Raw genomic sequence first — 10,839 nt, forward strand, 5'->3', positions numbered from 1 at the left:
GTTGGAATAAGCGCCTTCATAAAGGGGTTCTCTCTTTCTCTTTGAGCTATAGCACTACCTAGGATATTTTCTTGGGTGGAATGTTTCTGAGCATCTCCTTCACTTCAGGACTGCTGCGTGCCAAGGTCTTCCTCCTCTGGCCTCAGGAGGGACAGTGCCCACGGCTGGTCCAGAATCCAGGCCTGGATTCAGATCCGGAATTCAGATTGGGTCTGGATCAAGATTCAGGTTACGCTTTGCTTCCCTAAATTCCCTCGAAGCATGTGGAGTTATCGAGTCATCCAGCATGGAGACAGACCCTTTGGTCCAACTAGTCCACACCGATTGTGTTCTCAAACTAAACTAGTCCCACTTGCCTGCATTTGACTCATATCCATCCAAACTTTTCTATTCATGTAGCTGTCCAAATGTCTTTTAAACGTTGTAACTGCACCTGCATCTACCACTTCACCTGGCAATTCATTCCACATACAAAGCACTCGATGTGTGAAAAAGTTGCCCCTCATTTCCTTTTTAATTCTTCTCCTCTCACCTTAAAAATATGCCCCCTAGTTTTGAACTCCTCTACCTCAGGTAAAAGCCTTTGCTATTTACCCTATCCATGCCCCTCACGATTTTATAAACCCCCATAACGTCATTCCTTAACCTCTAGTGAAAACAGTTCCAGCCTCTCCTTATCACTCAAACCCTCCATTCCTGGCAATATCCTGGTAATTTTTTTCTAAATCCTCTTCAGTTTAATAATATCCTTCCAATAACAAGGCAACCAGAACTGTACGCAGTACTCCGAAAGAGGCCTCACCAACATCCTGTATAACCTCAGCATGATATCCCAGCACTTATATTCAATGGTCTGAGCAATGAAGTTAAGTGTGATTAGAACCTTCTTAACCACTCTGTCTACCTGGAACACAAATTTCAAAGAATTATGTACCTTAACCCTTCGGTCTCTCTGTCTAACACACTTCCCATGGCCCTAGCATTAATTGCGTTAGCCCTGCCCTTGTTTGTTTTACCAAAATTCAATACCTTGCATTTATCTAAATTAAACTTCATCTGCCACTCCTCAGCCCATTCACCCAATTGACATTTTTTTGTAATATAAGGTAATCTTCACTTGGTGGCTGTTGTCTTGCACTCTCTAGGTCTTTGACTGATTCTTATGGTATCATCTTGCTTTCCCTGTATTCAGTAAAATTCTGTACACAGACGAGTTGGCCTTGTCTGCCACTGAGTGGGGACCTGAATATCCGGGGAACAGGATGTTCCTGGCTAGAAAATGTGTAACATTGACTGCTGCCCTACTTCACTCTCTTGCAGGACCACCTTCCCACCACAGTAGGTCTGCTTTGTCCTTTGTGCCATTCTGAAGGCTGCTGCTTAGTGTACATCCCATATACTTTATAATGGCAGAAGATTAGATTAGATTACTTACAGTGTGGAAACAGGCCCTTCGGCCCAACAAGTCCACACCGACCCGCCGAAGCGCAACCCACCGATACCCCTACATATACCCCTTACCTAACACTACGGGCAATTTAGCATGGCCAATTCACCTGACCCGCACATCTTTGGACTGTGGGAGGAAACCGGAGCACCCGGAGGAAACCCACGCAGACACGGGGAGAATGTGCAAACTCCACACAGTCAGTCGCCTGAGGCGGGAATTGAACCCAGGTCCCTGGCGCTGTGAGGCAGCAGTGCTAACCACCGTGCCACCATGCCGCCCAAAACTTCGACCTTGGGCTGCGTCAAGTCCATATTATTAAGGGTTCAATATCTCTTATGGTGTTTCCAGTCAGTGGATGAATCCAGTTGAACTGGAGGGTGAGTTCCTTATGAACATGAGGACTAAGGGTGAAGCTGCATTCCATATCAAGTTGTTTTGCTGGATGACCTTTCACAGCCTCCTTTTGAGGGTGTGATTCATCCTCTCTACAATCCCACTGGAGTGAGGATGGTGGGTGATGTGGAACTTTTGGCTGACGCCAACTATATTAACCACTGTGTACATTACCTGGGCTGAAGGCGAGTGATTTAAGATATCAGCTGCAAATTTAGCAGCATTCATTAGGGTGAGGAATGCCTCTAGCCGTTTGTTAATAATGTCCACAATGACCAGGATATACTCATCCCCCCTTACAGGGCAGTAGGGGTGGATGTAGGTCAGTACAAGGTCCTGCTACTGGCCTAGTATATTGTAGCCCTCTGTGATTGGCATGGTAGTCTGAGTTACCCTGGCCACAGATAATACAATTCTCGACATAATGTTTTATTTCTTTTCCTAATACAATCCCTTAATTCTGACAGCTGTTACTTCTGACCCTTGATGACCCTGGACATTGTGACATTGATATATCAGAGCTGAAAATGTGTTGCTGGAAAAGCGCAGCAGGTCAGGCAGCATCGATCGGAGAATCGACATTTCGGGCATGAGCCCTTCTCCAGCATCTGCAGTCCGTGGGTGGCACGGTGGCACAGTGGTTAGCACTGCTGCCCCACAGTGCCAGAGACGACTGACTGTGTGGAGTTTGCACGTTCTCCCCGTGTCTGCGTGGGTTTCCTCCGGGTGCTCTGGTTTCCTCCCACAGTCCAAAGATGTGCGGGTCAGGTGAATTGGCCACGCTAAATTGCCCGTAGTGTTAGGTAAAGGGATAAATGTAGGGGTATGGGTGGGTTGCGCTTTGGCGGGTCGGTGTGGACTTGTTGGGCCGAAGGGCCTGTTTCCACACTGTAAGTAATCTAATCTAATCTTTCTCCTCCACATTGATATATCACTTGATTTCAGTCCTCGATGGCAATCACATTCTGTCCAGCTTTAAGAACACTTCTCCTCTCAGCACTTAACCTGTCCTCCCACTTGCTGGGGCTCATTCCTCCCTGTACTTGCTTTAACCTGGCATCACTGCACTGAGCATGTAGCAAATCTTCAACCTTGGTTTGTCTCACAGGGGACTGCCATGGTTCTCCTTAGCCAACTCATCTGCACTTAAGTTCCCAGTTGGGGAGGTTCTGTGGTGGACTCTAACCTTAATCATGCCCTATCCAAAACTGAAATAGTCAAGCAACAGACTTATCTAGTCAAACTCAAGGAATCACACCTTTAAACACCCTGACAACACCATCACCATCCCTTGATGTGTCTTGTCAGTGAGGAGGATATTGACCTGAGACTCATCAACATTGATTCCAGACCCAATAAAGTCTCATGGTAGTCAGAGGGGGCGTGGGTGGACCGAGAGCCGGAAGGGGTCTACGGGCAGGCTGCCTTTGAGTGGCCGGAAGATGGGAGGGATGGGTGGTTGACTGGGTTGCCAGGGGGTTTGTGTTATATGCACCATTTTATTGTTTGGTTTATTGACTGTCTGTATGTGATTGCATTCACTGTTTCCTTTTTGATGCTGCCATTTTTTTTAGAAATGTGGGATTCGGGGTTTGGCCTTGTACAGTGAGGTTTAGGGTTCTGGCTTTGCCACCCCTTTCCCCTGTAAATTGCTGTTTCTTGTAAACGGTTGTTCATGTGAACTTCTTGTAATCTGTACTGGTTAATAAAGTCTCATGCCTTCAGATTGAGGAAGGAAACCTCCTGCTTATACATAACCCCCAAACCTTTGGCTGAAGAATCAGTACTCCTCCGTGGTGAACAATGTTTGAAGAAAATACTGAGGATGGCAAAGGTTCAAAACGTACACTGTGTGAGGGACTTCAATGACCACCACCAAGAGGGGTTCAGCTGCACTGGTGGTCTGTAATTCCCAGGATCATCCCTATTCTCTTTCTTGAACAAGGGAATAGCATTTAGCACCTTCCAATCATCTGGTACTACTCAAGTGGAAAATGAGAATTCAAAAATCATTGCCAAAGACGCAGCAATCTCGTCCGTCACTTCCCACTTGGGTACATCCCGTCTGCGAGAAAGTGAGGACTGCAGATGCTGGAGAGTCAGAGTCAAAATGTGTGGTGCTGCTGTACTTTTATATCCCAACTGGCCCAGGGGACTTAACTATCCTCGTGTTTTTCAAACTTTCCAGCACATCCTCCTCCTTCGCATCAACCTTTTCGAGCACATCAGTTTGTTTCAGGCTGTCCTCATAAACGACAAGGTCCTTCTCAGGAGTGACTACGGAAACAAAGTATTCATTAAGGACCTCCTTAACTCCTCCGATTCCAGACACATGTTCCCTGCACTATCCCTGATCAGCCCTACCCTCACTCTGGCCATCCTTTTGTTCTTCACCTAAGTGTAGAATACCTTGGGGATTTCCTTAATGCTACCTGCTAAAGCTTTTCATGCCCCCTTTTAGCTCTCGTAAGTTTCTTCAGTTCCTTCCTGGCTACCTTGTAACCCTCTGAAGCCCTGTCTGATCCTTGCTTCCTCAACCTTAAGTAAGCTGCCTTCTTCCTCTTGACTAGATGTTCCACGTGTCTAGCCATCCAAGGCTCCTTCACCCTATTATCCCTACCTTACCTCAGTGGGACAAACCTATCCAGCACTCACAACAAGTGCTCCCTAAACAACCTCCTAATTTCTGTCATACATTCCCATGAGAATATTTGTTCCCAATTTATGCTCCACAATTTCAGCCTTAAAGCATTGTAATTCCCCTCTCCATACCATCTGCTCCTTTCCCTCTCCATGACTATAGTAAAGGTCAGGGAGTTGTGATCATGATCATTGGAATGCTCTCCCACTGAGAGATCTGACACCTGACCTAGAGTCATAGAGATGTACAGCATCGGTCCAACCCGTCCATGCCGACCAGATATCCCAACCCAATCTAGTCCCACCTGCCAGCATCCCGCCCATATCTCTCCACACCCTTCATATTCATATACCCATCCAAATGCCTCTTAAATGGTGCAATCGTACCAGCCTCCACCACATCCTCAGGCAGCTCATTCCATACACGTACCACCCTCTGTGTGAAAACGTTGCCCCTTAGGTCTCTTTTATATCTTTCCCCTCTCACCCTAGACCTATGCCCTCTAGTCTGGATTCCCCAACCCCAGGGAAAAGACTTTGCCTATTTATCCTATCCATACTCCTCATAATTTTGTAAACTTCTTTAAGTTTGTCCCTCAGCCTCCGACGCTCCAGGGAAAACAGCCCAAGCCTGTTCAGCCTCTCCCTGTAGCTCAGATCCTCCAACCCTGGAAACATCCTTGTAAATCTTTTTTGAACCCTTTGAAGTTTCACAACATCTTTCCAATAGGAAGGAGACCAGAATTGCACGCAATATTCCAACAGTGGCCTAACCAATGTTCTATACAGCCGCAACATGACCTCCCAACTCCTGTATTCAATACTCTGACCAATAAAGGAAAGCATACCAAGCACCTTCTTCACTATCCTATCTACCTGCGACTCCACTTTCAAGGAGCTATGAACCTGCACTCCAAGGTCTCTTTGTTCAGCAACACTCCCTAGGACCTTACCATTAAGTGCATAAGTCCTGCTAAGATTTGCTTTCCCAAAATGCAGCACCTCGCATTTATCTGAATTAAACTCCATCTGCCACTTCTCAGCCCATTGGCCCATCTGGTCCAGATCCTGTTGTAATCTGAGATAACCCTCTTTGCTGCCCACTACACCCTCCAGTTTTGGTGTCAGCTGCAAACTTACTAACTCTTATACTCGCATCCAAATCATTTACATAAATTACAAAAAGTAGAGGGCCCAGCACCGATCCTTGTGGCACTCCACTGGTCACAGGCCTCCAGTCTGAAAGAAACCCTCCACCACCACCCTCTGTCTTCTACCTTTGAGCTAGTTCTGTATCCAAATGGCTAGTTCAGATTACTTACATACAGTGAGGAAACAGGCCCTTTGGCCCAGCCAGTCCACACTGACCCACCCAGATGAATTCCCCTACACCTAACACTACGGGCAATTTAGCATGGCCAATTCACCTAACCTGCACATTTTTGGACTGTGGACCCAGAGGAAACCCACGCAGACACAGGGAGAATGTGCAAACTCCACACAGGCAGTCGCCTGAGGTGGGAATTGAACCTGGGTCCCTGGCGCTGTGAGGCAGCAGTGCTAACTTGTAGTTCCTGTATTCCATGAGATCTAACCTTGCTAATCAGTTTCCCATGGGGAACCTTGTCAAACACCTTACTGAAGTCCACATAGATCACATGTACTGCTCTGCCCTCATCAATCTTCTTTGTTACTTCTTCAAAAAACTCAATCAAGTTTGTGAGACATGATTTCCCACGCACAAAGTGATGTTGACTATCCCTAATCAGTCCTTGCCTTTCCAAATACATGTACATCCTGTCCCTCAGGATTCCCTCCAACAATCTGCCCACCACTGAGGTCAGGCTCACTGGTCTATAGTTCCCTGGCTTGTCTTTACCGCCCTTCTTAAACAGTGGCACCACGTTTGTCAACCTTCAGTCTTCCGGCACCTCACCTATGATTATCGATGATACAAATATCTCAGCAAGAGGCCCAGCAATCACTTCTCTAGCTTCCCACAGAGTTCTTGGGTACACCTGATCAGGTCCTGGGGATTTATCCACTTTTAACCGTTTCAAGACATCCAGCAATTCCTCCTCTGTAATCTGGACATTTTGCAACATGTCACCATCTATTTCTCTACAGTCTATATCTTCCATATCCTTTTCCACAGTAAATACTGATGCAAAATATTCATTTAATATCTCCCCCATTTTCTGTGGCTCCACACAAAGTTTGCCTTGCTGACCTTTGAGGGGCCCTATCCTCTCCCTAGTTACCCTTTTGCCCTTAATATATTTGTAAAAACCCTTTGGATTCTCCTTAATTCTATTTGCCAAAGCTATCTCATGTCCCCTTTTTGCCCTCCTGATTTCCCTCTTAAGTATACTCCTACTTTCTTTATACTCTTCTAAGGATTCACTTGATCTACTCTGTCTATACCTGACATATGCTTCCTTCTTTTTCTTAACCAAACCCTCAATTTCTTTCGTCATCCAGCATTCCCTATACCTACCAGCCTTCCCTTTCACTGGTTTGTTGCCAAGCACCAAATCCAATATGGCCTCCCGTCTGGTTGGCCTATGTACATATTGAGTCAGGAATCCTTCCCGGACACAGTTGACAAAATCTGCTCCATCCAAACTATTTGTACTACGGAGATTCCAGACAATATTAGGGAAGTTGATGTCACCCATGACAATAACCCTGTTACTTCTGCACCTTTCCATATTCTGCCTCCCAATCTGCTCCTCCATATCGCTGTTGCTATTGGGGATATAGGAAATGGACACAGCAGAGATTCACAAGCATGATACCAGAACCTCGAGTATGTTCAGGAAATGCTGGGGCCGTTCTCTCTAGAAAAGAGACAACTGAAGGATAACCAAGGTTTTTTTTAAAAAAGATTATAAAGCAGCTCAATAACTCAAACAGATTTCATGAGAAACAAAAATAGAAATTGCTGGTAAAGCTCAGCAGGTCTGGCAGCATCTGTGGAGAGAAATTAGAGTTAATCTTAGGGTTAAGTGACCCTTCCTCAAAACTCGACTGTAGAATTCTCTCCACAGATGCTGCCAGACCTGCTGAGCTTTTCCAGCAATTTCTACTTTTGTCTCTGATTTACAGCGTCGGCAGTTCTTCAGCTTTCCCTTTTTCCTGATAACGTGGAACTCACTCCAAAGGTGAATGTTTGAAGCATTTAAGGGGAAGGTGACAAGGAAAAGAAAGCCATGGAAGAGATGCTGATGGGAAGAGATGAAGAAGGTTGGTGGAGGCTCATACTAACACTGATAAAGTAATTAAGCTGAATGGTCCAGGCAGAAGGACAAATGTGTTTGTTTTAGATCTATTGATGTGATTGGAAAAATACTACAGGAAAAAATATGCAATTTAGAATAAATGTACTTCATCAGCTTTTGCCAGATCATTTTATTGCAAATGAAAATTCCCAGGTTCAAAGAGAAACAGCCTGCTGGAAACAATATTTTGAGGTCAGCCAGTCCCAGCAGAAACAAGCCTTTCAACCGCTCCACAGACAGAATGAACATGGTTCAGTCCAGAATGTGATTACCAGGAGCAATAACAGCAGAATCCAACTCCTGTAATCACTTGTGAACTCGCTGGTGTGTTCACAAGTTCGATGATGGTGAGAATCCCTTTCCACACGTAGAGCAAGCGAGCAGCTTCTCCCCAGTGTGTACTCGCTGGTGTGACTGCAAGTGGTCACTAGATGTTGGCGGTGATTTCCTCGAATTGCAGGAGCAGCGATTCCTGTTGTATATGCTGACGCATTGTTTTGGAACTTTGGGGAAAAAAGTCAAAACAACAGCAGTTTAAAAAGGGAGAAGAGCAGACAAAGGAAGCACATGGTGAGGACAGTGCAGGAGAGAGAGAGAGAGAATCTGCACAATTACTGCCTTTGCTGTTTGAATTCATGTATCACTGGAATCGGAATGGCCTCTCCCCGCTATGGACACGCTGATGTATCTGCAGACTGGAAGACTGAGTGAATCCCTTCCCACATTCAGAGCAGGTGAATGGCCTTTCCCCAGTGTGAACTCGCTGGTGTAACAGCAACTGTGCTGACTGTGTACATGCTTTGCCACACACAGAGCAGGTAAACATCCTCTTCCCACTGTGTATTCAATGGTGTTGTCATCAGATGAGATGACTGAGTGAAAGCCTTACCACACTTGGAGCAGGTGAAAGGCCTTTCCCCAGTGTGCATTCGCAGGTGTTTCTGCAAGGTGGATGAATGACTGAATTTGACCCTACGTTGAAGCAGGTGAATGGCCGCTCTCCGGTGTGAAATAGCTGATGTCTCAGCAGCTGGGATGACTGAGTGAATCCCTTCCCACATCTGGGGCAAGTGAATGGCCTTTCCCTGGTGTGAATGTGTTGGTGAGAAACCAGCTCAGATGGTGAACAGAATCCTTTCCCACAATCCCCACATTTCCACTGTTTCTCCATGGTCCCAGTGTTCTTCTGAATTCAGGTTTCATCAGTTGAAGCCTTGGTCACACACTGCATGAATTTATGTTCTCCCTGCTGTGTATGGTCCCATCGTGAAAGCTCTTTCCACAGTCAGTGCCCTGGAATACTCTCTCACAGCCATTGTATTGTCGTGTTCTCCATCAAAGCGTTTAAAATGGTTTTGAAGTGGACATAACAGACAAATGTTGGAGATATTCAGGTTATGGTAAATTGATAGGCTCTGTTAGATCCTGAGGTGATATTTGGATTGAGATTTCTGTTTGCAAATCCTGTTCTCCCAATCCTTACAAAGGTCATCACTGTCAATATGAAATAGTATTATGGACAAACAATCCTAGGTTCTACAGAACATTCTTCGCTTTTTTATTCCGCAGAACTGTAAATCTCCATTTCACATACACCCACCCTCCATTCTCATTCTAATACAAGCACTTCTAATTCTCCTGAAGGTGCCAAGTCATGCTGATGGCCAAATCCGAGCTCACTGCTGTCCAGATTGCAGAGACCTGAAAATCTTCAGGCAGGCACTTAATTAGAGAGAGAGAAAGAGGTGAGGAAAACTTTATTTTGGCAGTGAATGGTCAAGATCTGGATTCACTAGCTATCAGCATGGTGGAAAAAGGGATGAGCAAGGATTTCAAAATGTAACTGGTTGGGGGAATCAAACAATATAAACTTGAAAGACAGAGGAGATATAGAGGGGCAACTGGACTGATTTGGATTGTAAAACAGTGTTACCATGGACTTCAGTTGCTAAATGAATTCTGAGTGTGTGTTGTCATCACTCCCAAGAGTGAAAATTTATAGCAAGTTTTGAAAAGACTTGTCGCTCAGGTTGAGGTTCTGGATGTAGGTTTGCTCACTGAGCTGGAAGGTTCATTTCCAAATGTTTTGTCACCCTACTAGGTAACATCTTCAGTGGGCCTCCAGGCGAAGCACTGCTGATAATTCCTGCTTTCTATTTATATGTTTGGGTTTCTTTGGGTTGGTGATGTCATTTCCTATTCTTTTTCTCAGAGGGTGGTAGATGGGTTCTAACTCAATGTGTTTTTTTGTTTTATGTAACTCATTGAGTTAGACCTCATTTTCCACCCCCTGAGAAAAAACAGGAATGACATCAGCACAGGAAATGACATCACCAACCCAAAGAAACCCAAACATATAAATAGAAAGCAGGAATCATCAACAATGCTTTGCCTGGAGGCCCACTGAAGATGTTACCTAGTAGGGTGATGAAACGTTTGGAAATGAACCTTCCAGCTCAGCGAGCAAACCAATATTCGTAAAAAATTATAATGTAACACACTATTACAAGGCTAGAAACTGTGGGCGGCATGGTGGCAGTGGCCGGCACAGTGGTTAGCACTGCTGCCTCACAGCGCCAGAGACCCAGGTTCAATTCCTGCCTCAGGCAACTGACTGTGTGGAGTTTGCACGTTCTCCCCGTGTCTGCTTGGGTTTCCTCTGGGTGCTCTGGTTTCCTCCCACAATCCAAAGATGTGCAGGTCAGGTGAATTGGCCATGCTAAATTGCCCGTGGTGTTAGGTAAGGGGTAAATGTAGGGGTATGGGTGGGTTTCGCTTTGGCGGGTCGGTGTGGACTTGTTGGGCCGAAGGGCCTGTTTGTTTCCACACTGTAAGTAATCAGATTAGATTAGTTTACTTTTGTCATATCCATAAACATCTAATGTGTATCAAATAACAAATATGTTACTGTATTATCAAACATTGGCTAACTGCTGGAAGAAAACACTCATTTAATTGTAAGCATTGGGAATGATCAATTAGGAATGATCATTTAGCCAGATCAATTATTTGTAAATAACAGTAAAATAAAACAAAGTTGTGCGGATACTGGGAATCTGAAACAGAAGTTGCTGA

The sequence above is a fragment of the Hemiscyllium ocellatum genome, chromosome 25, assembly GCF_020745735.1.
Source record: "Hemiscyllium ocellatum isolate sHemOce1 chromosome 25, sHemOce1.pat.X.cur, whole genome shotgun sequence".
Taxonomy (NCBI): domain Eukaryota; kingdom Metazoa; phylum Chordata; class Chondrichthyes; order Orectolobiformes; family Hemiscylliidae; genus Hemiscyllium; species Hemiscyllium ocellatum.